The sequence below is a fragment of the Mustela putorius genome, unplaced genomic scaffold (genome assembly GCF_011764305.1).
Source record: "Mustela putorius furo isolate JIRA1106 unplaced genomic scaffold, ASM1176430v1.1 tig00000874_pilon_pilon_pilon, whole genome shotgun sequence".
In the NCBI taxonomy this organism is placed as follows: domain Eukaryota; kingdom Metazoa; phylum Chordata; class Mammalia; order Carnivora; family Mustelidae; genus Mustela; species Mustela putorius.
This window is the reverse complement of record NW_025421505.1, coordinates 7226633-7252613: the sequence shown is the minus strand read 5'-3', so window position 1 is coordinate 7252613 and position 25981 is coordinate 7226633.

The window sequence follows — 25981 nt, the reverse complement described above, 5'->3', positions numbered from 1 at the left end:
TTTATCCCACCTTTCCTTCTATTTCACACATCAAACTCCAAAGTTAAATAGCTGTCATAGGAATGCATAATAACATGCTTATTTGAATTGAAAAATAAGTCAGAGTCTTTCTGACAGAAATTAGATCTGACTTGGCTCATTAATTTGACCACGAGCGCTGGCTTTGCCAATTTGGATACATGGCAGGCATTTCCCATAAACTGAAGGAGGGTAATCCTCAGCTCTACCATTTTGATGAAAGATATTGAAATCACATGGTAAAGAGAAAGGCATTTTACCTTTAAAATGTATTGATAAAAGTGTATTGAAATTATGAATATTTTTTATTCCCCTAAATCTTTCTGAATTATGAGGCTAAATACATTTTTAAAAGTGAAAGACAAATGCTATAATTAATGGTTATTTATGGGTTTTCATAAAGCCTTCTTGGTATATTTCCCAGAAACTGAGAAAGTGGGTAAATCTGATGACTAGGCAATAATTCTTTTTCCTCTCTTTTGAAAATGAGATTTCCTCTTTTTGTTTTAAAAGATTGGAGGACCATTAGAATTTTTCAATGATCATTAAAATAATTTTAAGAACTATCTTTGGAAGGAGTTCAAAGAATTGAATTGCTATAATAAAGGTTTTTATATTCCCATTGATCTGTTGATGTGAATAAGGTTTTTTTTTTTTACTAGTTACATACATAAGAATGAAAAATGAGAGTATAATTGATGTTGAAACTCTCATTCTAGTAAAAAGTAATATTCATTCATGTGAACATAATCCAAATAGAAAAAATGAGTTTCATCCATTTCATTGAGAACAATGTTTCCATTAGCATCTTACTTTAATGTTCAATAATTACTTAATGTGCAATGTTTTTATACTGTTTTGATTATATACTACTCATAATTATGATAGTTCATAGGGTAATTCCTAAACTTGAGGATTTCTATGACCATAGCACATACAAAAAAATTAAAATTTCATTTTATAAACTAATTTTTTGGCAAAGAAGTGCATTAGGGCTATAATAAAAGATGTTTAATCATAAAATACATTCTATTAAGTTATAATTTATGGTAGATATGAAACAGAAATACAAATTCAAGAAGAAAATGTAAATATTGTAAAATCTCTGCTGGAGAAGACTGCACTTTTAAAAGTGGATAATTGAGGATAATAAATCACCAGGATAGCTAGATTTCACTGGAAATGTTTAACAGAGTGATGTATTTGTTGTATTTTGAAAGCTTAATACAGTATTTACAATATGCTAGAAATTATACCCTTTCACTTTATTTATCCTATTTAAATTTATGATAAAAAACATCTGGATGACATCTAGATGTATTTTATTATAAAAATGTGCAACTGGGTCCTCTGGTCATCAAGTCCAGTCAGGCCAGGGGATCAAACCCAGATTCCCATTGCCTTGAAAACCTTTTGCTTATAGCTATCTCTGATACCAATTACTGAATTGATCCAAGTTTGGTTGCATGCAACGACATTAATTTTAGTTGGCAGAAAGGAAAATGATGTAGGGCTTTAAGTGCTTCCAAAATTGTTGGAAAAATAAGGGAAAAGGCTCTAGACTTTCGCATCTGGGAGTTATTCCTGCAGAAACACATAGGCTTATTGTGGCAGTTGATGGATCAGGAAATGCTCCCACTGTCACTTACTGAGTGAACATGTAAAGCTATCCTCACAGCTGCAGGACCTACTTCAAAATTATGTCACAATCCCCACCAGGAAAAGAGATTCCCAAGTTCCAACTCAAGGTTGTGCCCAAGTTTGGGATACCTCAGTGACTCAGTCAGTTAAGCATCTGCCTTTGGCTCAGATCATGATCCCACAGTTCTGGGATCAAGTCCTGCCCCGACTCTTTGCTCAGTGGGGACCCTGATTCTCCCTCTGCCTGACTCTACCCATGCTTGTTCTCTCTCTCTCTCTCTCTCTCTCTGAAAAATAAATAAATGAAATCTTTATTAAAAAAAAGTTTTGCATAAACATTGGGATAAGGAAGATATGCTGCAAAGGAATATTATGCAACCATCAAAAATGAAATCTTGGGGTGCCTGGGTGACTCAATGGGTTAAAGCCTCTGCCTTCAGCTCAGATCATGATCCCAGGATCTTGGGATCGAGCCTACATCAGGCTTTCTGCTCAGTGGGGAAACTGCCTCCTCCTCTCTCTCTCTCTCTCTGTCTCTGCCTGCCTCTCTGCCTACCTGTGATCTTTGTCAAATAAATAAATAAAAATCTTAAAAAAAAAAAGAAGAAGAAGAAGAAATCTTGCCATTTGCAACAACATAGGTGGAGCTAGAGGGTATTATGCTGAGCAAAATAAGTCAATCAGAGAAAGACAATTATCATATGATCTCACTGATATGGAATTTGAGAAACAAGGCAGAAGATCATAGGGGAAGAGAAGAAAAAATGAAACAAGACAAAATCAGAGAGGGTGACAAACCATAAGACTCTTAATCTCAGGAAACAAACTGAGGGTTGTTGGAGGGTTGTTGGATGGGTGTAGGGGATGGGGTGGTTTGGGATGGACATCAGGAAAGCTATATGCTATGGTGAGTGCTGTGTCCTGTATAAGACTGTTGACACACAGACCTGTCCCCTGAAATGAATAATACATTATATGTTAATAATAATAATAATAAATAAAAATTTTTTAAACATTTGGCACAAGTTTATCTGATTGGTGAAGCCTAACCATAGCTGGGGCTCAAACTCTAAGATAGCGTAGAAATTATAGTTTCTGGCTCTCTGACCTTTGTATGATAAGAGGGGTTGTAACCGAGGCCAAGCAAGCCCCCATAACATTCATCACACGGTCTTTCTTATGCATGGAGGGAAAGGAGGATGGTTCCCTGTGTGAGGTTATTCAGAGGATACAATGATGCTACAGTAACTCTCTGGTACCCACCATGTAGCCTGTTATTAGAGCATCATTAACTATGCTTCCCCTGAGTTCTTTATTAACATGTAAGGGTCTATGTGCGATTGAAGCTGTGATCTATTATTAACACTGACACAGGTGTCAGTTAACAACTGGTTGAGAGAGAACAAGCAAGACTGGTGTTGGGAAGAGGCAAGAGTGCCAGAAGGTGGTAGGATATCAAAGCAGGGGGCAGAAGGCCAACAAAGGTGAACTCTATACCTACACAAATATGTCCCCAGGACCCTCCTGCCTGGTTTTTAAACAGCAAGGCCAGTTGTGTCATGATAGAGGTGTACATAACAAAAATAACAACCATGATTCAAGTGTTTCCTGTCTTCTGGCGAGTTCTAGCTTTCAACCTCCCTCCCAGAAAATAACTGTGAGGCGGCACTCAGAATACAAATTCCTGATACATCCTTCTCCAAGGGCAAGAAGACTGTAGAGATTCACATATTGATTGGGAGTATGTCAATGCAATGAAAAATTCGAAGACAAGCCAATTTCTCAGTATTGGCAAGGACTGGCAAGTCTATCATGGTTATTGAGGAAGAAATTAAGCAGAATGAAATGAAGACTCCTCCAGCCTCAGCTCCCTCATCAAAAATCTGGACCAAATATACTTCTCACATTGCAACAGTGTGTCCTGGTGGATTTTGCTGGAAGGATACTGATTGCATTCTAACAGATGTTGTGGGGACAGAGAATCGGGAAACCTGGGTTCTAGTTCTGCTCTGACTCTAGATTACTGAGCGACCTAGAACAAGTCATTCATCCACTGTGGTTTCCACTTCTTCACTGATAGGGCACAAATACTATTAATCTTGTCTGCCTCCTAGAGAAAATGGTCTTAATTCAAGTGGCTAGAAATCTTTTAGACATTCTTGAAACCCCCTGAATTCCTATGCAAACTTACACATTTACAAGCATATACTAAGGTTATTATTTTTTTTCACATAATCCTAAACTAGATAATCATATTCAGGAGGAAAAGGAATCCGTGGGTTTAAAAAAAAAAAGTTAATAGCCAGTGGCCAAGAAAACCAAATGAAATAAGTTCATCAGTAAGAACTGTCCCCACAAACTCGGTAAAAACAAGAACGTTGTATTCAATTTTACAAATACAAAATCCCGCTTGCCTTATTAGCACAACATCTACCATCTCCCTCCTGGGTCTTTCTGCCCCTGTTTGTGTGCCAATTCTGCAATTCTTACTTGCTAATTTCTTTTTAGTTCATATAATGCAACCACCTCTCAGATCACCAAGGGATTCCAAAAATCAGGACTGGGTTCCCTCGCTTCATAGATCTCTCACATCTCCGAAGACCCACACCACTGGTCAGGCAAGTTCCTTTTAAAGCTTAATGTCTATTTTCCTTTCCTTTCCTTGGATGTTGCAACGAATCACCCAGCTCTCTAAGCAAGACTAACCTTGGATACTACAGCTGGTCTTTGGAGATTAGTCTTGATGATCCAAGGGCGACATTTCCTTTGCAATAAGATCTGATGTCATTGAGGATTCTTCCCCATTCTAGGCCATATCACAGTATGATTCCTTCATTTGGAAGGAAATGGAAATTTAGGACACCAAGAAACAGAATAATCAAAAAACCTCACCTGTTTTTTCCTGCCGATTACTTGCTGTATTTAAGCAGTGTTTGGATGTTGTCCATAATTCTTTCAGCCCTGTCTACACATAGATGTCTTAGTCACAGAGCTTGCATTTCTCCTTTAGTAATTATTGATGGGCACCAATAGCAGAATTGCCCATAACCTTTGGCCAAATTCCTGGGCAAATGCAGCAGCATATGCTTTGACCCTCTTGTATAACTATTTCTGGGGTAGGACTTCTGGGCTCATGGCAAAATTTATTCAATACCTACTCCTTGACCAAATCTCCATACATCTCTATTCATGCTCAGTCCCATTAAAACAGCCATTTGATTTATTTGGGACACATGGACAAGTCTCTGCCTAAATAAATTTTGGCTCTCTTTCAACTAAAGACCCAGACGCGTTAAATAAAATGTATTTTCTTAAATATATATCCACATATCTATATATCTATATCTATATATAGATATAGATATATATCACTGCAAATTTACAAATGTGAGCGAGCTTGGTTAGCTTCTGAAGAGCCAAGGCCATAATTACCCAATCCACCCCCTAACAGTAAGGAAAATAAGTGCATGGAAAGTTCTAGGAAGTTTAATTTCTTCCCAGAAACTCCCCTTAATGCCTTTCTAAGAAACAATTCTAAATGATTCCATGGTGGGGAGTCTGGCTGACTCTGTCAGTTAAGCACCCGACTCCTGATTTTGGCTCAGGCCATGATCTCAGGGTTGTGAGACTGAGCCCTGTATTGGCCTTCATAGTGGGTATGGAGCCTGCTTAAAATTCTTTCTCCCTCTCTCCTTCTGCCCTCTTCCCCCACCTCTAGCAAGCAGGTGCGTGCTCTCTCTCTCTTAAAAAAAAAAATCCATGGCACCCACCTTCCTATGTTGGGACCTTCTTCAATGAATTTAAGACTTCATGGTACATCTCTTAAAGATTATAAGTATATAATATACATAAAAATATTATATGTGTGTATGTATGTGTATACATCCCTGAAAATAAACAATAAACATTTTTCTTCTCTTCAGATGCCCATAGAATGTTCATAAATTGACTCTATACCAGCCCAGATGATTTAAAAAAGCACTATTAGAGCAGATGACATTTTCTAATGCTAATGCAACACCTTTCTAAATTTTGAATAATTCTTACCTAAAAGAGAAAAAAAAAACCCTCAGAACTGACAGATATGTAGACAATGAAGATATATATATTTATAGATAGATAGATAGATAGATATATGGCACGGCTTTTAGCCATGTTCCATGTGTTATTGCATAATATATGCAATAACATAATATATAATTGCATAATATATGCAATAACACATGGAACATGGCTAAAAGCCGTGCCCAGAGGTAAATTTAGCCTTTAATATTTTAAGAGGTCAAATTAAAAATAAATGGATTAAGGACCAAGGTCAAGAAGACTGAAAAACCGTGAAGTAAACCTAAAGATTTCAGTTTGAGGAATGCCTGGGTGGCTCAGTTCCTTAAGCATCTGCCTTCAGCTCAAGTCATGATCCCAAGGTCCTGGGATTGAGCCCCGAATCCAACTCCTTGCTTTGCGGAGAGACTGCTTCTCCCTCTGCCTACCATTCCCCCTGCTTTTGCTCCCTCTCTGGCAAATAAATGAATAAATAAATAAATTTTTTTTTAAAAAAAGAGCTCAGATGGAAAGAAAAAATTAGCATAGGACAGGAGCTGGTGAATTAAAAATATAAAAACAACAAATAGAATTAATAAACTAGTCCATTAACCAATTGTTTTTGGAAAAACACAAAATTAAATCAAGAGTTACCTGTCTTGGTCCAAAAATGGAGGAGGGAGGGACACACATATGGAAAACATACCCGGAGGAGGCTGTTCACTGTAAAGAGGCTGTCTGATGGACTACATTTCCCAGAAGTACCCTCTTTGAATCTAGGTGTGGCTAGTTCTAGCCAATGGAATGACTAGCTCTAGCCAAAGGAACTGGAGCGCAAGTGATATGAATGCTTAAGGGGACTTGCATCAACAATTCATGGGAAAGGAAATGCAAATGGTTTTAACACTGAAATGATCCTTTATCTTTAGTAATATTCATGCTAATTAAAACGACTACAACAAAACATCACTTCTCCCCAACCAGGATGACCAATATCAAAAAACTTGGCTGTGGTAACAATCATCGCTAATACTTGCACACAGATTAACTGTGCCTGGCACTCTCACGAGCACGTCCATGTAGTAACTCATTTGGTCCTCGCAGTAACCCCGCGAGGTGGGTCCCATTTTTTCCCCATTTTACAGATAAGGAAATTGAGGCACGGAGAGTTTAGTGACTTGCCCATGAGCCTACATCGTGTTGGTAAGTGTGTGGAAAACAGGCATTTTCATGAATTAAAGTGGGTATGTGCACCACAAAGGGTCATTTGGCTGTAACTACTGAAGTTATAAATGCGTTTTGGGGGTTTGGGGTTTTGTTTTTGTTTTTGTTTTTGTTTTTTTGACCCAGCAATTCCATTTTAGAGAATTGACCTTATAGATCTAGTTACGGATCAGAAAATGATCAGCATACATAATATTAACCGCACTATTATTTTTAGAGGAAAACACTCCAGTTTACAGAAACTTAGAAATCATACAGCATATGAACCTCTCACATTGGCTTTTGTCACTAAGCATATTCTCTGGTGACACATTCAGGCTATTTGGTGTGTCAGTTGACATCCTTTTTTTGTTGCTGAGTAGTATTTCCATAATATGGATGCACCATGGCTTTTCAAAATGTCATCTGCTGAAGGACATCGGGGTAATTTCTGGCAAGGGCAATGACAGCTGCTTCGGACATTCACGTACAGGTGTCTGTGTGAATACAAGTTTCCATTTCTCTGGGATAAATGCTCAGGAATGCAATTGCTGGGTTGTAGGGTGGTTGCATGTTTAGTGTTTAAGGAAATTGGTAATGTATCTTTTATAGCACCTGTACAATTTTATATTCCCGCCAATAAAGTAGGAGTGATCCAGTTTCTCTGCGTCCTGGAGTGGGAAAAATTTGAGCAACAAAAATAAATACGGTCATATTGGCTTATAATTCACAGTATGAAATAAATATCACTCTGTCCTGGTAAAAATAAATGATTGAGTAAATTTACAAATGGGAGAGAATAAACAAGTCTCTCAGGCAGAAATTCAAGTAATCTATATATGTACTTACATACATAAGTATTTTGCTCTTCAGTGAAGTGGAGCATCACTCCTTACCACTCCAGTGTGGGCTGCACATAGTGACTTCCCTTCAAAGAGAATGGTTAGAAATGGGGGTAAAGGGGGCACCTGGGTGGTTCAGTGGTTAAGCTTTCACCTTCGGCTCAGGTCCCTGGGGTTCTGGAATCGAGTCCCACATCGGGCCCCCTGCTTGGCAGGAAGCCTGCTTCTCCCTCTCCCTCTACTTGTGTTCCCTCTCCTGTTGTGTCTTTCTCTGTCAAATAAATAAAATTTTAAAAAGAAAGAAAGAAATGGGGGTAAAGAGTAACTTTACCCTGGAGGAAACTGACACACACAACTGATGGAATCATGTGACTATCACCTGTGATAAATCATGTCAAAATCCTGTACTCTTGATCTGCAGAGATGAGAATAGCTCTCCACCACTGTGATCCTCCTTTCCAAAACCTATAACCTCAGTCTTCTCATGAGAAAACATCACTAACTGAGGGAAACTGCAAAATACCTCATGGTCAAGTTCATCAGAAACAAGGGAAGTCAGAGAAATTGTGAAAAGAGAAGCCTAAGGAGATATGACAAGTAAATGTAACATGGCATTTGGGATGGGATCCTGGAATAGAAAAGACATTGGGCAAAAACCAAGGAAGTCTAAATCAACCGTTAATTTAAGTTCTTAATGTATCAATATTGTGTCATCATTTGCAACAAATGTACCATACTAATGTAAGGTGTTAACAGTTAGAGGACCTGCGTGTGGCTTAAATGGAACATTCTATACTATCTTTGCAACTTCTTTGTAAATATCAAGTATGCTAAAATAAAAAGTTTATTTTTTTCTAAAAAAAGATACTAGAGTTAAAAAGGAATTAGTCTGGCCTGTAACCCATTTTGTTTGAATTACATGAATACTACATATAAGGCTCTTTTCTTTGCATTTTGTGGGGCTCAAGATTTATAAGGATCTTACCACCACTATTGTTTATATTCCTTTTTAGGGTGGAGAAACTATTGAATTATATTCCCAGGAATGTAAAAGAAAACCACAGGGAAATGAGATGCACCTAGCAGAAATCAAGCCATTTTTACTGAAATTTGCCTATTCTGTAAATGGAGTAACACTTACTCGAACTCACACTTACTTGAACACGTTAGACATATGCCTTGCTCCATATTCATTTTTTTTAATTTGTGCTTTGGAATTTTTTTATTGCAATAGATAAGGTCAGGCTTTTGTAGTAAAAGAGAAGACTGACTACCTTCAACCAGTAGCTTCAAAGAGGCCTTCTGATCAGATGTGGATAAGCTGAGGCCTCCCATAAGGAGCAGACATTTGTCCTGGAAAAGACTTGTGTCAACGCTTTGGTCTTTTAAAAGAAGGAACCAAGAAGCATAGTCTAGGGACATTTGTTTTGCCTTATTCACTTATGTTGACATTCCAAAGGTAACACATCAAGCTATAGTTTTTATTGTGCTCATATATGTTACTATTGATTTTAATTATGTTCACATATTATCCAATTTCCTATGAAGCTTAGGGCTTCATCCCATACTTTTCTTTTCTTTTTAAGATTTTATTTATTTATTTGACAGAGAGACACCACGAGAGAGGGAACAGAAGCAGGGGGAATGGGAAAGGGAGAAGAAGGCTTCCTGCCAAGGAGGGAGCCTGATGTGGGGCTTAATCCCTGGACCCCGGGATTATGACCTGAGCTGAAGGCAGACACTTAATGGCTGAGCCACCCAGGCACCCAACCATACTTTTTTTCTTAAAAGGTTCCAAGGGACTGGATTATATTGTGAAAAACTTGTGTCCAATAGCCAGTGAATTTGGTAAACAGAAGTTAAACAAATTGACATCCTAAAGATTCGCCAATCCTGGACTGAGTTTCTCAGTTTCTGTCCTGCCATTTTGATGCAGGGTACACCTGGCTAAGCAATGTATTTCCATGAATTCCAGTAAAACATCAGAAGCCTCTCCTAGGGCTGACCCTCCGAATGTAAGCCGGGGGCCCATGGGCAGTGGTCCCTGACTCCTTCTCTCTCTCATCATCATAGCTGTGCTCTGTGGTCACCAAGCCCTCTCTCCACAGCCCCTCCTGGAACCCCTGCCATTGACTTCTCCCTGGGCCTTGGTCTGCCTGCCTGGAATGCACTCCTTTGCTATTCTCCTATCCAAATCCCAACCACTCCCTAGGGCGCTGGCCTGTTCTTGAATCCTTATAGCTAACAAGGTGATCACTCACTTTCCTTACTGCTTATGGCATTTATCATTTTCGACCTTAATTGTGCACACCTGCGCAGTCACCAAAATGCATGAGGCACTGAACTGAAGACACCAGGGGAATAAATACCTGAGAAACAATCCTGGCCCTCAAGTGACTTGTATTCTAACAGAAGGTTCCCAGTAAGAGAACTGTAAAAGAGTATCATACAAAGCCAGAGCACAGGGGCACCAGGTGGCTCAGTCAGTTAGATGACAACCTTCAGCTCAGGTCATGATCTGAGGGTCCTGGGATTGAGCCCCGTATCCAGCTCTCTGCCTGGTGGGACATCCTCTTCTCTCTTTCCCTCTGTCTGCTGTTCTGCCTACTTGTGTTCTCTCTCTCTCTCTCTCTGTCAAATAAATAAATAAATAAATAAATAAATATCTTCAAAGCCAGAGCACAATGAATGTTCAAATAGAAATAATGGGGCATCTGGGTGGCTCAGTTGGTTAAGCATCTGCCTTCACCTCAGGTCATGATCTTGGAGTCCTGGGATCCAGCCCCACATTGGGCTCCCACCTCAGCAGGGAGTCTGTTTCTTCCTCTCCCTCTGTCCCTCCCCCTCCCCCAACCTCACTCCCAGCCCCCTGCTCATGATCTCTCTTTCTCTCAAATAAATAAATAAAATCTTAGAAAGAAAGAAAAGAGAAAATAACCACTCCATGTAGCTTTTGACGCTAAGTGACATACTGAGACATTTGTTGTTAGTTTACTAGGTATCTCTCTGACCAGAACATAAGCTCCATGAAGTCAGGGACTTTGTTGTGTTCTCTATTGAATCACAAGTGCCTGATACAATGCCTGGCATGCAATGGGCACTATCAAATATTTGGTGAATGAATGAAGAATGAATGAGTGAGTGAGGGAGTTCTAGCCAACCGAAAAGGATCAGAAACAAGGCCAGGCTCCATGCTTGGGTAGTTCAGACACCACGAAAATGTCAAGAGCTATCCTAGGTGTACCAGGAATTCTAAGGAAAGCAATGTCAGTTGCAGCTTTTGACCTTAAGAAGTTCACAATTTCATAGAAGGGATGAGACATAGGCATGAATATAATCATCTCTGAGGCAGAAAGGAGTCACAGCCACAAGAGAGCCATGAATTCAAAAGTGAGTGATTAAAGACACATCATGAAGAAGGCATCAGATGAACAAAATCTTTTAAAAAAAAATCATTAGACTCTGTCTTGCTTGTAAAGAAGTAAACATGTTTACTTATGGTTCGCTTACAGCAAAACTTCCTTATCTCTGCATTGCATTTATAGCTGAAAATGCTTTCATATACATATACATATACACTTTCATTGTCATATTTTATTTGATTATCATTTCATGTATGAAAGGTGTATCAGTCAGGTATTGATGTAACAAACCACCTGCAATGCAATTCTTATCCTAACTACCTGACATTAGGTCAAATTTTACAGTGAAGGGCACAGTTCTCCACAAGACTCTCCTCACTTTAGACACCGGCCACAACCTACAGGGTTCCTGGTTTACCCAAACTTCTGACCAACTCTCTATAAATTCAGGATCACCACTCTCTCTGCTTCAACAGTTGGCTAGAAAAATTCATAAAAACTGGGAAAATGCTAAACTTATTATTTTTTAAATACTTTATTTATTTATTTGAGAGCAAGAGAAAGCATGAGAATGGAGAGGATCAGAGAGAGAAGCAGACTCCTCGCTGAACAGGGATCCTGATATGGGACTCAATCCCATATCTAGGGTCATGACCTGAGTCGAAGACAGTTGCTTAACTGACTGAGCTACCCAGGCATCCCTAAAATTATTATTATTATATAATATTATTAATATTATATTATTATTATTATTATAGTTTTATTATAAAGGATATAAATCAGAGTCACCCAAAGTACAGACCCATAGTGGTAAGGTCTGAGAAGATCCCAAATATGGAGCTTCTGTGTTTTCCGGATGTATTACCCTCCTGGCATACTGATGTGCATCACCAGACAGAGTAGCTCACAAAAGCTTTGTGTCCAGAGTTTCTATTAGAGTTTTATTATACAGGCATAATTGATTGAATCATCAACCATGTGATTTAACTCAGTCTCTAGCCTTGGTTCTCTCCTGGAAGGTTGAGCTGATATCACAAGGCTCAAAGCTCCAAGATTCTAATCCCACGTTTGGTCTTTCTGGCATGACCAGCCCCCATCCTGAGTCATCTCATTAGCATAAACTCAGTTGGGGTTCAAGGGGCCCGCCATTAATAACAAAGATTCTCTTATCACTCAGGAAGTTCTGAGGATTTAGAAGCTCCCAGAAATGAAGGGTTGAGGAGGGAACCAGCCAAATTCTCTGTTAATATAACACCACTCCAAAACTCGGTAGTTTAAAGTAGTAATTATATATTCTCACGCATCAGTAGCTCTGCTGATCTAGGGTGAGATTGGTTGGGCCAAGCTCCAAGCTGTGACAAGACCTACGTTAGTCAGCTTCATGTGTCTCTCATCTTCCTTGGACCAGGAGATGAGGCAGGGCATATTCTTTATATGACTAGAGCAGATACCCCAAAGGACAAACTTAAACCTAAAAGCACAGTTTGAGCCTCATTGGCATCATGTTCATTAGCAAGTTCTTAAGCCAAACTCAACATCAGTGAGGGACCGGGAGGTATGCTCTGTCTGTAACTGGAGTTGGAAGGAGAATAAACATTTCCTATTTAACAACATGAACTATCACATAGGAAAAGTATCATTTATTCCTTTTATGGACTTTCCATCCCTTTGTGCCAGAGCAGCCTACTGAAGATGATTTTTGAATGTCCAGGACCACCCCATTCTCCTAGCAATTTGTTGTTCATAACTTAAATGTTCCCCATAGAGTAATATTTTTTGGACCTGAGGCTTTGATTATGTTAAAATGGGCCATATTTTAGTTTGTTATCAAATCTTCACAAGTGTTTGCTAATTTAATTAGATTCTCTATTTACCAGCAAACAAATAGGCACTGAAACAAAGAACTCTGATCTTAAAGTCTTGGTCCTATCTTTTTCCCTTCCTATCTTCACTCTTATTTTCATAGTTTGCCCTTAAAGTCCTTCTGATCTTTTGATCTCCAGACATGAATCATGCTGTGTAATTTGAATAATAATGAGTAATGGTAATAATTGAAAAGACGGAGAATCTAGATTCATTTCTTATCTAGAAAGATACTAAAACTGCTTCCAGGGAACATCCAGAGCCTTTACAGCCCATTCCATAATTTATGAACGTGTGAATGCTTCCCATGAACAGCCTGGTGAGTCAGACATTTTAATTGGGCTGCCTTAAAATTAGAACTAAAAGAATTTCACTTCTACTCCTCTGGACAGGCTCATAAAGGGTATTCTAACCAGAGAGGAGTCAGAATTGGCCCTTCATAATACATAAGTGGGAAGAATCGAGTACAGCTGTGGTAATATCTGTAAAAATACAACATCCTAATTTTTCTCTTTGGTTCTGTGGTTGAGGAATTTTTAAAGAAATCTTATCAGGGAAGACTTCTTTCTTATGTAAAACTTACCTCATTGTGTCCTCTCCCAGGCAACAATGCCTTGAATGGGAAAGTCAACTGAGATCCACCTTGCTAAGCATTTCTGGAAAGGGATCTTTAAGATGGGACTCCATAGAAGAGATAAAAATAATTGTTGAAAAATGACCCAGTCCATGCTTTGTAAAAGAGAAATACAGGCAGCTTACAAATTCGTATTCACGACCTAAAAGTACAACAGGTTTGTTGACACCAATTCATTAAACAGTATTTGTAGGAGCATGGCGCTGTGCTTGACACTGTCCTTGGTGCTGATGTTACAGACACAAGCCAGAAGAGCTTCTTCCTCATGTACTACAGTCTCATGGAGGAGACAGGTGTTAATCAAATTAAGTTCAATGGGTATTAAACAAAAGTTTCAACTGAGGCATCACAATACATTCCAAAGTGAGTTGCCAGAACAATGTGTGAGTTTTTAAAGTTTCTGTCAAAACCCTTCCCTAAAGGGCACAAATAAAAGAGCCCTCAATGGTTGGAGAAAGGAAGAGGATTTCCTATAAATGAGCATTACATAAGCTTCCCCCTAAAGAAAAGATAGGAGTGCTTCTCTCTTCATCCAAGCCAAATAAGGGATTCTTCAATGCAACCACTTGAAAAACTTATTTTTATTTCTGCAATTATGAGGAACAGTAGTGTATTTGACAGGCCTAGGGCTCTAGAGGTAGGCTAAGCTAGCAGAGAAAAGGAGGGGGAAGGAAGATAGGGAGAGTAGGAGAGAATTGTTGCTACTTTTTGAGCTAACTATTCTCCTTTCCAAGCTAGGTCAGAGGTGCAAGAATTTAAGAGACTAAACGTGAATCCCCTGTGTATCAGTTTTCTACTTCATGATAATGCTGCATAACAGACAACCATAAAACCTCAGGAGTATAGAGCAAGAAATATTTATTTAGCTCACAAGTTAATGGGTCACCTGAGGTCTTCCAATCTGTGCTGGGCTTGGCTGATCTTGGCTAAGTTTGCTCATGCAGTGACAGTCAACTAGCTGGTGGGGTTGCTGCGGCCTGAGTAGTCTAGAGTGCTCTCAGTTAAACAAATCATCTGTCTTTAGCATGGCCAAATCCTCTAACACGCTTGTATGGGCTTGTTTATAGGACATAGATCCAGCTTTCAATAAAGAGGATGGAAGTGTGTAGTAGGGAAATCTTAAACCAAGAGCAGGCCCATAGTAGAAATCTTGACTTTCAGAATGTTCATGGTGAAGCCTGAGAAGGAAACAGATGTTATTGGAAATGGGATAAAGGAAGATCCTTGCTATGTTGCAGCAACATGCTTACCAAAACCGTGTCCTACAGTCATGTGGAAAATGTAACTTGTAAGCAATGAGCTTGGATATTTAGTTAAGGAAATTCCCGAGTCAAGTTTGGAGATGCTGCCTGGTTTCTTGTTGCTTATAATAAAGTGCCAAAGGAGAGAGATAAATTGAAGGAAGAGCTGTTAAATAAAAAGGAACAGGATGATTTTGGAACTTCTCAGCCTCTCCAGATGTCAAAACATGTTCAAACTCCAAAACAGCTACTGGAATTGTGACACAGAGAAAAGTCTGAGTGTGTGACTGTCCCACCCTTTGCTAAAACCTCAGATTTCATTTAATTCTCATTAGCTTAAAAGGATGAAATCAAAACTTTTTGGTGCTCTCAACCACACATGAAAATCTCTTCCAAGAGAGAAAGGGTGTTTCTCATATAGATTTTTTTCAATTGAACCAGAAGTCTTCTAGGAAACTTTAAAGCACTGTCCTTCAGACATCTCAGTCTCCTATGGCCAAATGGCCTCTCTCAGCAACTGAGGCAGGACAATTCACCATATGTACCCCTCCTATGCCATAGTGGGAGAGATTTCAACCCTGCAGAAGACAGATAGAGCAGTGGGGTTAACCAGGTGCCAAAAGAGGTACATAATTTAAGCAGAACAAAGGAGAGCTCATGGAGCTTGAAACAATGAGAGATATTTCTACATAAAGTGATGTCCCTTGGTAAGGAAATGTTCCAGAGCCAAAAATCCATCCTTACATAGTTGACTAAGAATCATGGGACTACTTTTCTCAACAAGTTAGCTTTGAGTTAATCAAAAGGATGATTATCTGTATGTCCCTCATCTAATCACATGAAAACCCTTAAAGGAGAGCATTTTCTCAAGCTGGTAGCAGAAGAGGAAATCAGATTCAAAATATCAAACTTAAAGATGGAAATGGAATATAGGACAGTTACTGGCTGACAGCCAGCAAGGAAATAGGGACCGCAATCCTATAAACACAATGAACTGAATTTGGCCAACATCCTGAGTGAGCTTGGAAGAGAATTCTTCCCAGATGAGCCCAGATTGTTGACACCTTAATTCTGGCTTTCTGAGTTCCACAGCAATGGAACTAGCCAAGCCCACACTTCTGACTTACAGAAGTCTGAGGAAATAAAGGTTTTTTTTTTTTTTTTCTTTTTAAGCCATTAAGTGTGTGGTCATTTATTACATGGCATTAGAAAACTAGCCCAGCCCCTTAAGCCCTAGGCACAGAACTGACACATCATCGCATTCACTATATTTCATTGGCAAAAGCAAGTCCTAAAGCCAAGATAGTTTCAAAGGGTATAGATTTAGAAGCCTCCTGAGGAGCATTGCAAAGGGCGTGGGTATAAGTAGGCATGAACAGTTGGGACCATTCCTGCCCCACAAGATGGGAATGTTGGCTTGGGGTCATTTTGAAAAGGAACTTGCCTAATAAGAATATTTCTTCCAGAAAGCAAGGAAACCAGTGGGGTGGAAAACCAGAAGTCAAGGGAGTATTGGCAATGACCAGTCAAAGGCATTATCAAAAGGTAGCATCAGAAGATCCATCATGAGAGTCAGCTTCAAACATCTCCCAGGCACAGAGAGGGCAAACCCATCTTATACCAGTACTAGTACAAGTAAGAAATTTCTGACCTTGCCCACACTCCACAGTCATACCCGAAGAATGGGACAATTCTTAGGCCAGCTGGGTTCAGAACCTCATAGGTCCCTAATTAATTTGTTCTTTCTCAGACTGGTCACTGTTACATGAGAGAAATATGACTGTGCTTATGTGATTCTTGTCAATAACCTAGGATGCCCCTATGGCATGATAAAACAGTGTACCTCCCCAGTACTTGGAAATTATAATGAGGCGGTCCAGATTGCTAAATGTGGATTTTGCAACCAGCTCAGATAATGAGGTAATTATGCTTGAGTTTCAGGATAATGTGGTTGAAGCATGAGAGGCTTGGTAAGCCCTTCCCCCTTGACTTCAGCTTATTCCATGACCTGAAGGTCTCCTAAACAGGAGGAGGAGACCACAGTACCAACCCAAGTACATTTTACAAAAGGAATTCAGAAGCCGAAATAAACTAACCCTCTTCACTCTACTGTTTTCTGCTGATAACATAGCCATAAAGAAAACCGTCACTTCTACAGTATGTATTTGTCAGAATGCTACATTTGTCCAGTCCTCTGCAGGACAGCCTCAAAGGACCAGAAACAGAATGAGGAAGTGAGATATGTCCCAAACACACACCCTGAATCATACTTGTTTAACCCAACAGTTACATGTGCAACAGTGTAAGGAGCACTTAGAATAGAAGCATTTTTCTTTATTTCTCAAACTAGCTTAGAACCAGCTCCCCCAGACGGATTAGGAAGACCAGTATCTTGCTCCTGGGCTTCCACCCTGACCCAGGTTATTAAAGAAGGCCCAGGTGTATGCAATCCAAAATGGAAGAACCACAGATTTCAACTTACAGGTGGGGAGAGCTCTGTTGTCCATTGGACTAATGTAATCTTTTCTGCCATTGGTTTTTGCAGCCACCTTATAGATCTCCACCATGCATCTAGTGCCACTGCTCAGAGCTCTGGAAACCATATATTTAAAGGGGGACTCTTTGGGCAGCTATACCCATCAACAGTAAGCTCAGCCATAGGTGCTCTTCAGTGAGACTCCCAGACCCCTGCTACTATTTCTTATCCGTCAGACAGCCACAGAACCATTCTCCAAAACTATGCCAGACCAGACACCGTAGGTGCATCATAGTGGGGCAAGTTTCATTCAGTGCTCAAGGAATCTACCTCCAAGTCTTGATTTTAGTTCTGTGTGTACACTTGTAGTTTGGGCTGATTTATTTTCTAACTCTCTAGTTAAGCTGTTGACCAGGGAAGTGGTCATCTCAAGACTCAACTGGGACTATAGTGTCTGTTTCCAACCTCATTCACATGGTTATTGGCAGTTCTCAGTTCCTCATTAGCAGTTGGCTTCATCATGTGGCTCTCTCCAAAATGATACTCACAATATAGCACTTATTTCTCATAAAATGAGAGATCCAAGAAACAGGGAAAGCAAGAGAGCACCCAAAACAGAACCGCAGTCCTTTATAACCTAACCCTGAAAATGACGTACCATCAATTCTGCCATATACTACTGGTCACCCACGTCAACTCCACTACAACCTGGGAGGAAACTATGCACAGAGGTGAATACCAAGAGGTGGAGAATCATTGGGATCCATCTTGGAAGTGGACTGCCACCAATCCTTTTCTTGATCCTACGTCCCTGTCTAGTGACCACCACGTTTCCCTGCTCCCTCTGGAGAAAAAAAAAAGTTATTAAAATTTGGCTTTTTTACCTAATCTGTTAAAATTATTTTTAAGAAAATCACAAGTATGATTTTCCTTCCTCTGTTCCCATTTTTTCCTTCCGACTGCACCCCATCCAATCAAATCTTTGTCCCCATCAGTTTACTCTTGTTTGTCAAGTTCACCAGTGACTTCTGCATTGCCAAATCCACTGGGCAACTCTCAGTGCTCATCTCGCTCAACTCACTACTAGCATGGAATACAACCGATCACCTCCTTTTCCTTAAAATACCATCTATACTTGATCTCCAGAATATCACACTCTTCTGGTTCATCTTTGGCCTCACTGGCTGCTTAACAGGCATTTCACAGATTTATGAAGACACGGAGAAGGGGAATACTCAGCAGTCATAGTGAAAACTAAGCAAACTTTAAAATGAGGCTATTAGGGATGCCTGGGTGGCTCAGTGGGTTAAAGCCTCTGCCTTCGGCTCAGGTCATGATCTCAGGGTCCTGGGATAGAGCCTGGCATTGGGCTCTCTACTCAGCGGGGAGCCTGCTCCCCCCACCCTCTGCCTGCCTCTCTGCCTACTTGTGATCTCTGCCTGTTGAATAAATAAATAAAATCTTTAAAAAAAATAAATAAAATTAGGCTATTATTAACTTCAGAGGAAAAAAGTTATGCAAGAGAGAAAACATTATTAAGAGTTCATTAGTTGGTTGAATAGTGAACAATAACCAAACAGGCAGATGAATCTCTAAACACTTAGTCAAATCTTTTTTTTTTTTTTTTTGCGTAACTATATTGAGAAGATTGAATCAGGGAAATTGGAGGGGAGAGTTCTGAGTGACAGTAGATAATTTCTTAAAATGTTAAAAGCAAACATGGAAGTTCATACCAGAAGAAACAACAAAAGAGCTGGCAGTGGTAACCTCATCTGCATGCTGGGGAGACCAGACAAACCACCGCACTGAGAATAACTAGAAAAACTGGAAAAAATCAACTGATGGAAGGCATCTATGAACTAACAAGTTAGTGAAGACAACTTTCCCTACCATCTTCTCAGTCTTTAACTCCTATTCCCTGGGATCCTTCTCCCCGAAACAAAAATCTAAGCCTCTGTTTTCTGGGGGATAACAGTCTAAGACTCAAAATAGGAGATGTTAAGATAGCTTCTACAAGAGACCTGACCTAGTTTGGGTGATCGGTGAAAGCTTCTCCCAAGGAAATGACATTAAAACAGATCTAGAAAATAAGTAAGAAGAGACACATAGGTGGTGAAGGGATGGGAGGACATTCCAGACAGAAAAAAATGGTATTAGCAAAAACCTTGAGTTGGAAAGGATATTAGAACATTTGAGACTGAAAGGAAGCCAGTGTCACATGCGCCCAAACATAAGGGGAAGGAAGGTGGGAGGGGAGGTGGAGGGAAGCCAGATCCATGCAAAGGCTGGGACTGGAACATGACTAAGGCTTTGTTCTAAGAATATTGAGAAGGCCCTGAAAACTTTTAGGCATGTGAATTGACATGGTTGGAGTTGGTTTTTAAAGAATGCTTTTGCTGCTTTGTAGAGAATGGATAGGAGTGAAGTGAGGCTGGACGTGGGGATGATGATTAAGGAGCTTGTGCCATGATCCAAGCCAAACATGAAGGTGACCGAGCTCTAGAGTGGTGGTATTAGAGATAGAAAAGAGTGGACAGGCTTGAGAGATGGGGAGAAGTGCATTGGTGCTTGGTGATAGCTTGCATGTTAGTGGCCTGGGAAAGGGAAGGGTCTATATTAATTAACTAAATGCCTCAACCAGAAGCTATTAATTCCTCAAAGACTCCTTGGGCTAGAGAGTGTGGAAAAAACAAGAAATACAAGACACAACCTCAATCTTCAGAAAGATAATGATCCAGTTTGAAGGTAAGACACATGAAACCTATGAAAACCTAGTGCTGGCTTCATGAAAGATTATCCTGTGTGGATAGAAGATGAAGTAAAAGATACTTAAAGTCAGGGACATGAGCTAGTATGCTTATGTCCTGATGACGATGATAATGATGATGGTGGCGGTGATCACAGTACAAAAGAAAACATTCATCAAATGGTTTCTGTGTGCCAAGTATGGTGCTAAGGGATGGTGGCTTTATCCTTAGAGAAACAAGAAACTTTTGTAATCTTTTCAGAAATGAGTAGCTCAATCACCCTTGCCTTTTTAGACACTCTGAGTTTCTACACAGAGAAGAGATCAGAGGGTCTGAAGGAAAGAACAGGAGGAGCTGACCAGCCAGCAGGCTACTGCAATAATTCAGAGATGAGATGGAAGTCTATAACAGATGCTGTCATTAACCCATCCATAACCATCAGCTCTCAACTTTCTTCACATGCCCAGGGGCATCTCTGTCTCTTTCTCTTCCCTCAACTACTGAACTATGCTAGGCTCACATGTGGGACGGACTAGAAGAAGTACTAAAGACTTGATGTCCTCAGAAGTAGTCCTTAACAAGCGAGGGGCAGAAGATGGGAGACAAATACTCCAGGTCCTTTGTGTCTTAGGTAAGAGCTTTGAGGAGTTGGCCAGAGCCCCGGCATGACTAAGCCCATCCTGTAGGGCTGCCTTCCCTTGCTTCCCTCCCATCCCCACTCCCCGACCAGAGCTCTCTAAGGTTACCTCCAAATAAACCACCTTCACTCAGCCTCTTGTCTCATTGTCTGCATTGTCCCCATTCTGGGACAAGTCTCTGCCTGGTGTGGTGACAGTATAGGGCTGCAGAGAAGTCTACAGAGAAGTCTCCAATTCAAGACATATCAGAGGTTAGTCACCTTCCCTATGGGAAGCCATGAAACAGCTGGAAAAATGCTTCCTGTATCTTTGACCAGCAAAGGGACAGCCCAAGATCCATGAGGGAGATGTGGTGAGGAAGAGTCAAGGAAAAGAAGCCTTGTTTGTTATGACTGAACTTTAGCCCCAGACTCCAGGTTGAACTCTCCAACCCTTGTAAGTCACAGGAGTCATGGGAAATGCCTCTTGTTTCTTTCCTAAACACACATGCTAGAGGCATAATGGTTACTGTATTCATTATCTATTTCTGAGTAACCAATTACCCCAAACTTGGTGGCTTAAAACAACAGTAAACATGACTATCTTCACAGTTTCTGTGGGTCAGAATTTTGAACCAACTTAGCCGGGCTGTCCAACCTTGGGATCATTCATGAGGTTATACCACATTTCAGCAGGGGCTTCACTCATCTGAAGGCCTGACTGGGGCTGGAGGATCCATTTCCGGGGTTGCTCACTCACCGCATGGCAAGTGGGTCCTGGGTCTTGGTGGGGAGATGCCATTACTCTTTATGTGGGTCTCTCCTGGTGATACTGGAGCCCCTACAACATGGCAGCTGTTTTCCCTCAGAGCACATGATGAGAGAGACAGAGACAGAGACAAACACCAAGTGGAAGCTACCTTTTTTATGGCCTAGCCTTGAAGTCCCATAGCATCATTTCCATCACATTCCATTAGTCAAAGACAGCTCACTAAGTCCAGTCAGCATTTGAAGGTGGAGAATTAGGTCCACCTTTTGAAGGCAAGAGTTCAAAGAATTCGTGGGCATATTTTAAACACCACAGTTGTCTACCTGACCCTTTCCTCTAGATCCTCACCCTAATCTTGGCCCTGATGGTCGTTACAGTTCTGCAACAAGAAGATGGTTAGAAAAGGCAAACCCGGGGCACTTGGGTGGCTCAGTGGGTTAAGCCTCTGCCTTCAGCTCAGGTCATGATCTCAGGGTCCTGGGATCGAGCCCCACATCAGGCTTTCTGCTCGGCGGGAAGCCTGCTTCCTCCTCTCTCTCTCTCTCTGCCTGCGTCTCTGCCTACTTGTGATCTCTGTCTGTCAAACAAATAAATAAAATCTTTATTTAAAAAAAAAAGAAAAGGCAAACCCAAGGAAATGGGTCTCAGAAAGAAGAGAGACGTTCCTCTCTGGACCTAGAGCAGAGCTGCCCTCCGCAGCTCCCCCAAGCCCTTCTTGCCACCCCTCAGAGCCTAGAGAACTTGTCATAAGCGCCCCCCACCCCAGGGCAAGAGTAGAATGAGCCTGAACCTGAGTAATTGAAAAAGACAATGAGTTAGAAAGTGACAGGAGAATTAACAAGAACAAAGAGAAAGATGCAGAACCGGGTTCAGGAAATAGTAGCTATTCCTGAATAGTACCAACTGGGTGATTTTAGTTTTCTTTTTGCTTATTATATGTATTTTCAATAGTAAGCTTGGATGTATGCAAGGGGGGAAAACAATAAAAAGGTTTTTAAAGAAGGGCTCTCAAATTATTAGGTTAGAATAGAAACTCTAATTATATGCTGCTTTCAAGAACAAACCTAAAACAAAATTACACTGAAAAGCTAAAAATAAATATTAAAAAAATAAGAAGAGCCAAAGTGTATCAGGAAAACACAAAGAGAGCAAAGATAGTGAAATTAATTTCGGACTACATAGAATCCAAAGCATTCAACAGAACTGACAGATTCATTTCATACTGAAGAGAAGTGTATTCTACAGCAAAGATATAACAGATAAGGTAAGTGTCCCCAGTGGCCACTAAATTTGCTTTGTCTCCACTCTAGGGAGAGAGAGCAGTGTCAGAGAGTCACTGTTATCCCCTGAAAGGCTGATTCATCACTGAGTCACAGAAGGTGATGAGGGGGGAAATAAAATCACAAGTAAATTTCATAGTCTTTCAGTAAAAAGCAGACACAAGACAAAAGGCATGTGGGAAAAAACGGACTGAAGAGAGGGAGCCAAACAAAATGAAAGAAAACAGAGAGGATTGGCAGCCTGCTCTATGGGCAGGGGACTCTAGCTCCCATGTCCTCATGGTCTGGAAATGGAAGGAACCAGAGGGCTATCCTAATAATGCCGGAGGAGATGGCACCTAAGAGGCCCCCAGGGCATATCCGACTGTCTGTTTGGGGACAGTAATAAGGAACTGCGGGGATTGGAATGAATATGTTCTACCAAGTCTGGCTGTTCGAGAACTTCTAGGCATTCTGCACCAATCTGAGGCTTCTCTTGCTCTTTCTGGTTGGACCAGGGATGACATGAGTCACAGCACACACAGTCAACACTGCCTCACTCCTTCTCTACACAGGGGTCACAGAAAACTCTTTGCCTTGTCTCCCGTGGACTGGAAAGCAAAAGCGAAAAGAGGCTTTGTCTCCTGCTGTCCTAGAGGAGCCACGATGGGAAACTCAGATCCTGAGGTCATAACAGCTAGAGGCGCTGAATCTGGGACCCCCAGGGTAGAATTCGGGGGATCTGTGAACTTGCACGGGAAAAACAAAAAACAAAAAACACTACTCTTTTGTTTTCATTATTCTCCACTTGAAATTGAGCATTGCCCTCACTTGTGAATGTTTTTCACAAGCCCCAGGAGTGATAACAGAATCCAGGACTTTGTCAAGCAAGAGAAAACGGGAGGGTTTCCAAACACATGGCAGATGAAGAAGGTCTTTCAAAACGCCATTTACACTCAGACAGGGGTGCAACATCGTAGACACTCGACTGCTGGATCTGGTTTTTTTTTTGTGTTAATAAAGATGTACATTGTCTTATGTCATCGATGGGGTCTTTGAAAAGTATTTTGATAACTGGGTTTCCATGCCATGGGCTTCCTGTGCAATTCTAAGTACTTTATGTATTTAAAGACAGAAATCTGAAAAGGCTCCATGAAGACTGTCAAGGGGGTCCATGGTCCAAACAAGACCCCAAGACCCCTGATGCCTACGTACCTCCCCTAACCCCAGGAAGGGGGGTAGAGCAGGAAGTCGGGCAAGGAGGAACAACCCATCCCGGGGGGAGTAATAGAATCATAATTTGTTCGTAGTTTTGTGAAATTTATTGAGAGTGGTTTTTTTCTTTGTTTTTTGTTTCCCCCCTCTCCCTTCCTGCCCCCCCCCACCCTGCTCTACTCACATCATAGCTCCCTCCAAAGCGACCCATGTTGAGACTACACACTATGTAACTGGCCACGTTTGTTTCCATGCTCATATTTTTCATCTACAAACATGAATGGGGTTTTCCAGCCTTTTTCCAAACATAAAGAAACCATCATAAATAAATGGAAAAAAGATGGATTTTCTGTGATACTATGTATTTGAGACATTTATATCAATACATCACCAAAAAAATGGGACACAAGAAAAGCAGGTCCCTCTACTGTTTAGTTCTCATTGACATTATACTGTGTTTTCCCTTATTAAGTTCTATTTAGAACCCTTTCTAATGATTGTATATATTTCACATAAGAATACAACAAACTATATTTCATCATCCCAGTTCTTCTTCATGAGAAAAATGCCATGACGAGCTTCATTATACACAGGTCTTCATGGAACATTCTGGCTATGATTTAAGGATAAATTCCGGGAAGTGAAATGAATCAATCAGAGAGTACTAACGTTTGGAAACTCTTGTTACATGGTATCCAGTTCCTCATAGAAAGGTCATACCAATTTCACACTCCCCAGCAGTGGGCCAAGGTGCCTCTCATTTCTCCTTCAGTAGCCACAAAAACGTTATTTAAAAGAGCTTTGTCAATTTTACAGACTAAATTGTCTCCATTTTGATTCATATTTCTATGATTGGTAATGTGGATGAGCTTTTGAAATATGTTTACTGTCCATGTATATTTCTCTTCTGGGATTTGTGTCTTCCTGTATTTGCCACTATTTATACTGGAATGTTAATATTTTATTCTTAGCGTGCTAAGGACATTAACTGTCTGTCAGGTCGGCTTCAAATTGTTTCCCCCCATCTTTCTGCAAGTTCTGATGGACCAATGCCCCAGGGGGCATTATTATTTGGTAGAAACTTCCATTTTAGTGTTTTGTTGTTTTGTTTTTGTTTGGGGGTTTTTTAACTATTAATATATAATGTATTATTTGCCCCAGGGATACAGGTCTGTGAATCATCAGGCTTTCACAATTCACAGCACTCACCATAACATATACTCTCCCCAATGTCCATCACCCAACCACCCTATCACTACCCCCCCACCCCCAGCAACGCTCAGTTTGTTTTGTGAGATTAAGAGTCTCTTATGGGTTGTCCCCCGTGCCCCATTCCATCTTGAGAAACTTTCGTTTTAATATTTTGTCATTCTGGTTTTTCCCATTGCTTTTAAAAGTTGGTTTTGGTGATTCTTTGTGATTATTTTGTTTTGTTTTGTTTTGATGATTCTTGATGCAAAGTTTTATCTTCATGCCGTTCCCTGGTGGTTATTTTATTATTATGTTTAAAAAAAAAGTTTTTCTCGCTTGAACTCAATTTATTATTCATCTGTATTTTATCTCAATGTTTTAACACTTCGATTTTTACATTTTACTTTTAACCTAGTTATCACTTGTTTTTGTGGAGTCGTAAAGAAGGATCTATCTTGATTGCTTTAATACACAGGAATTATTCCCACGGTCATTTTGAAACAGATCATTTCTTCCCACCAGTTCACATCACCTACTATGAGGTCAGTTGTTGCGGTGAGGAGCTCCAGCTGTGGAGTCAGGCTGCCAGGATCACCAGGCTCCACCATCCACTGGCTGTGTGATCACCTGAAAGTCACTAAACCTCTCTGTGTCTCACTCTCCTCTTCTATAAAATGAGGATATTAATAGTGCTTATTATGAGATAGTCCTGGCATTTCATATTAGGTTGAACCCTATGAGATCGGTGTTTTTATAGGTTAAACCATCAAATATCATTACTTTATGGGAATCAGTTTAATAAATGTTAACTTTTTTCCTGGAGTTGTATTTCTCCAGCAGTCCTAATGCAGGTTTGCATGTTC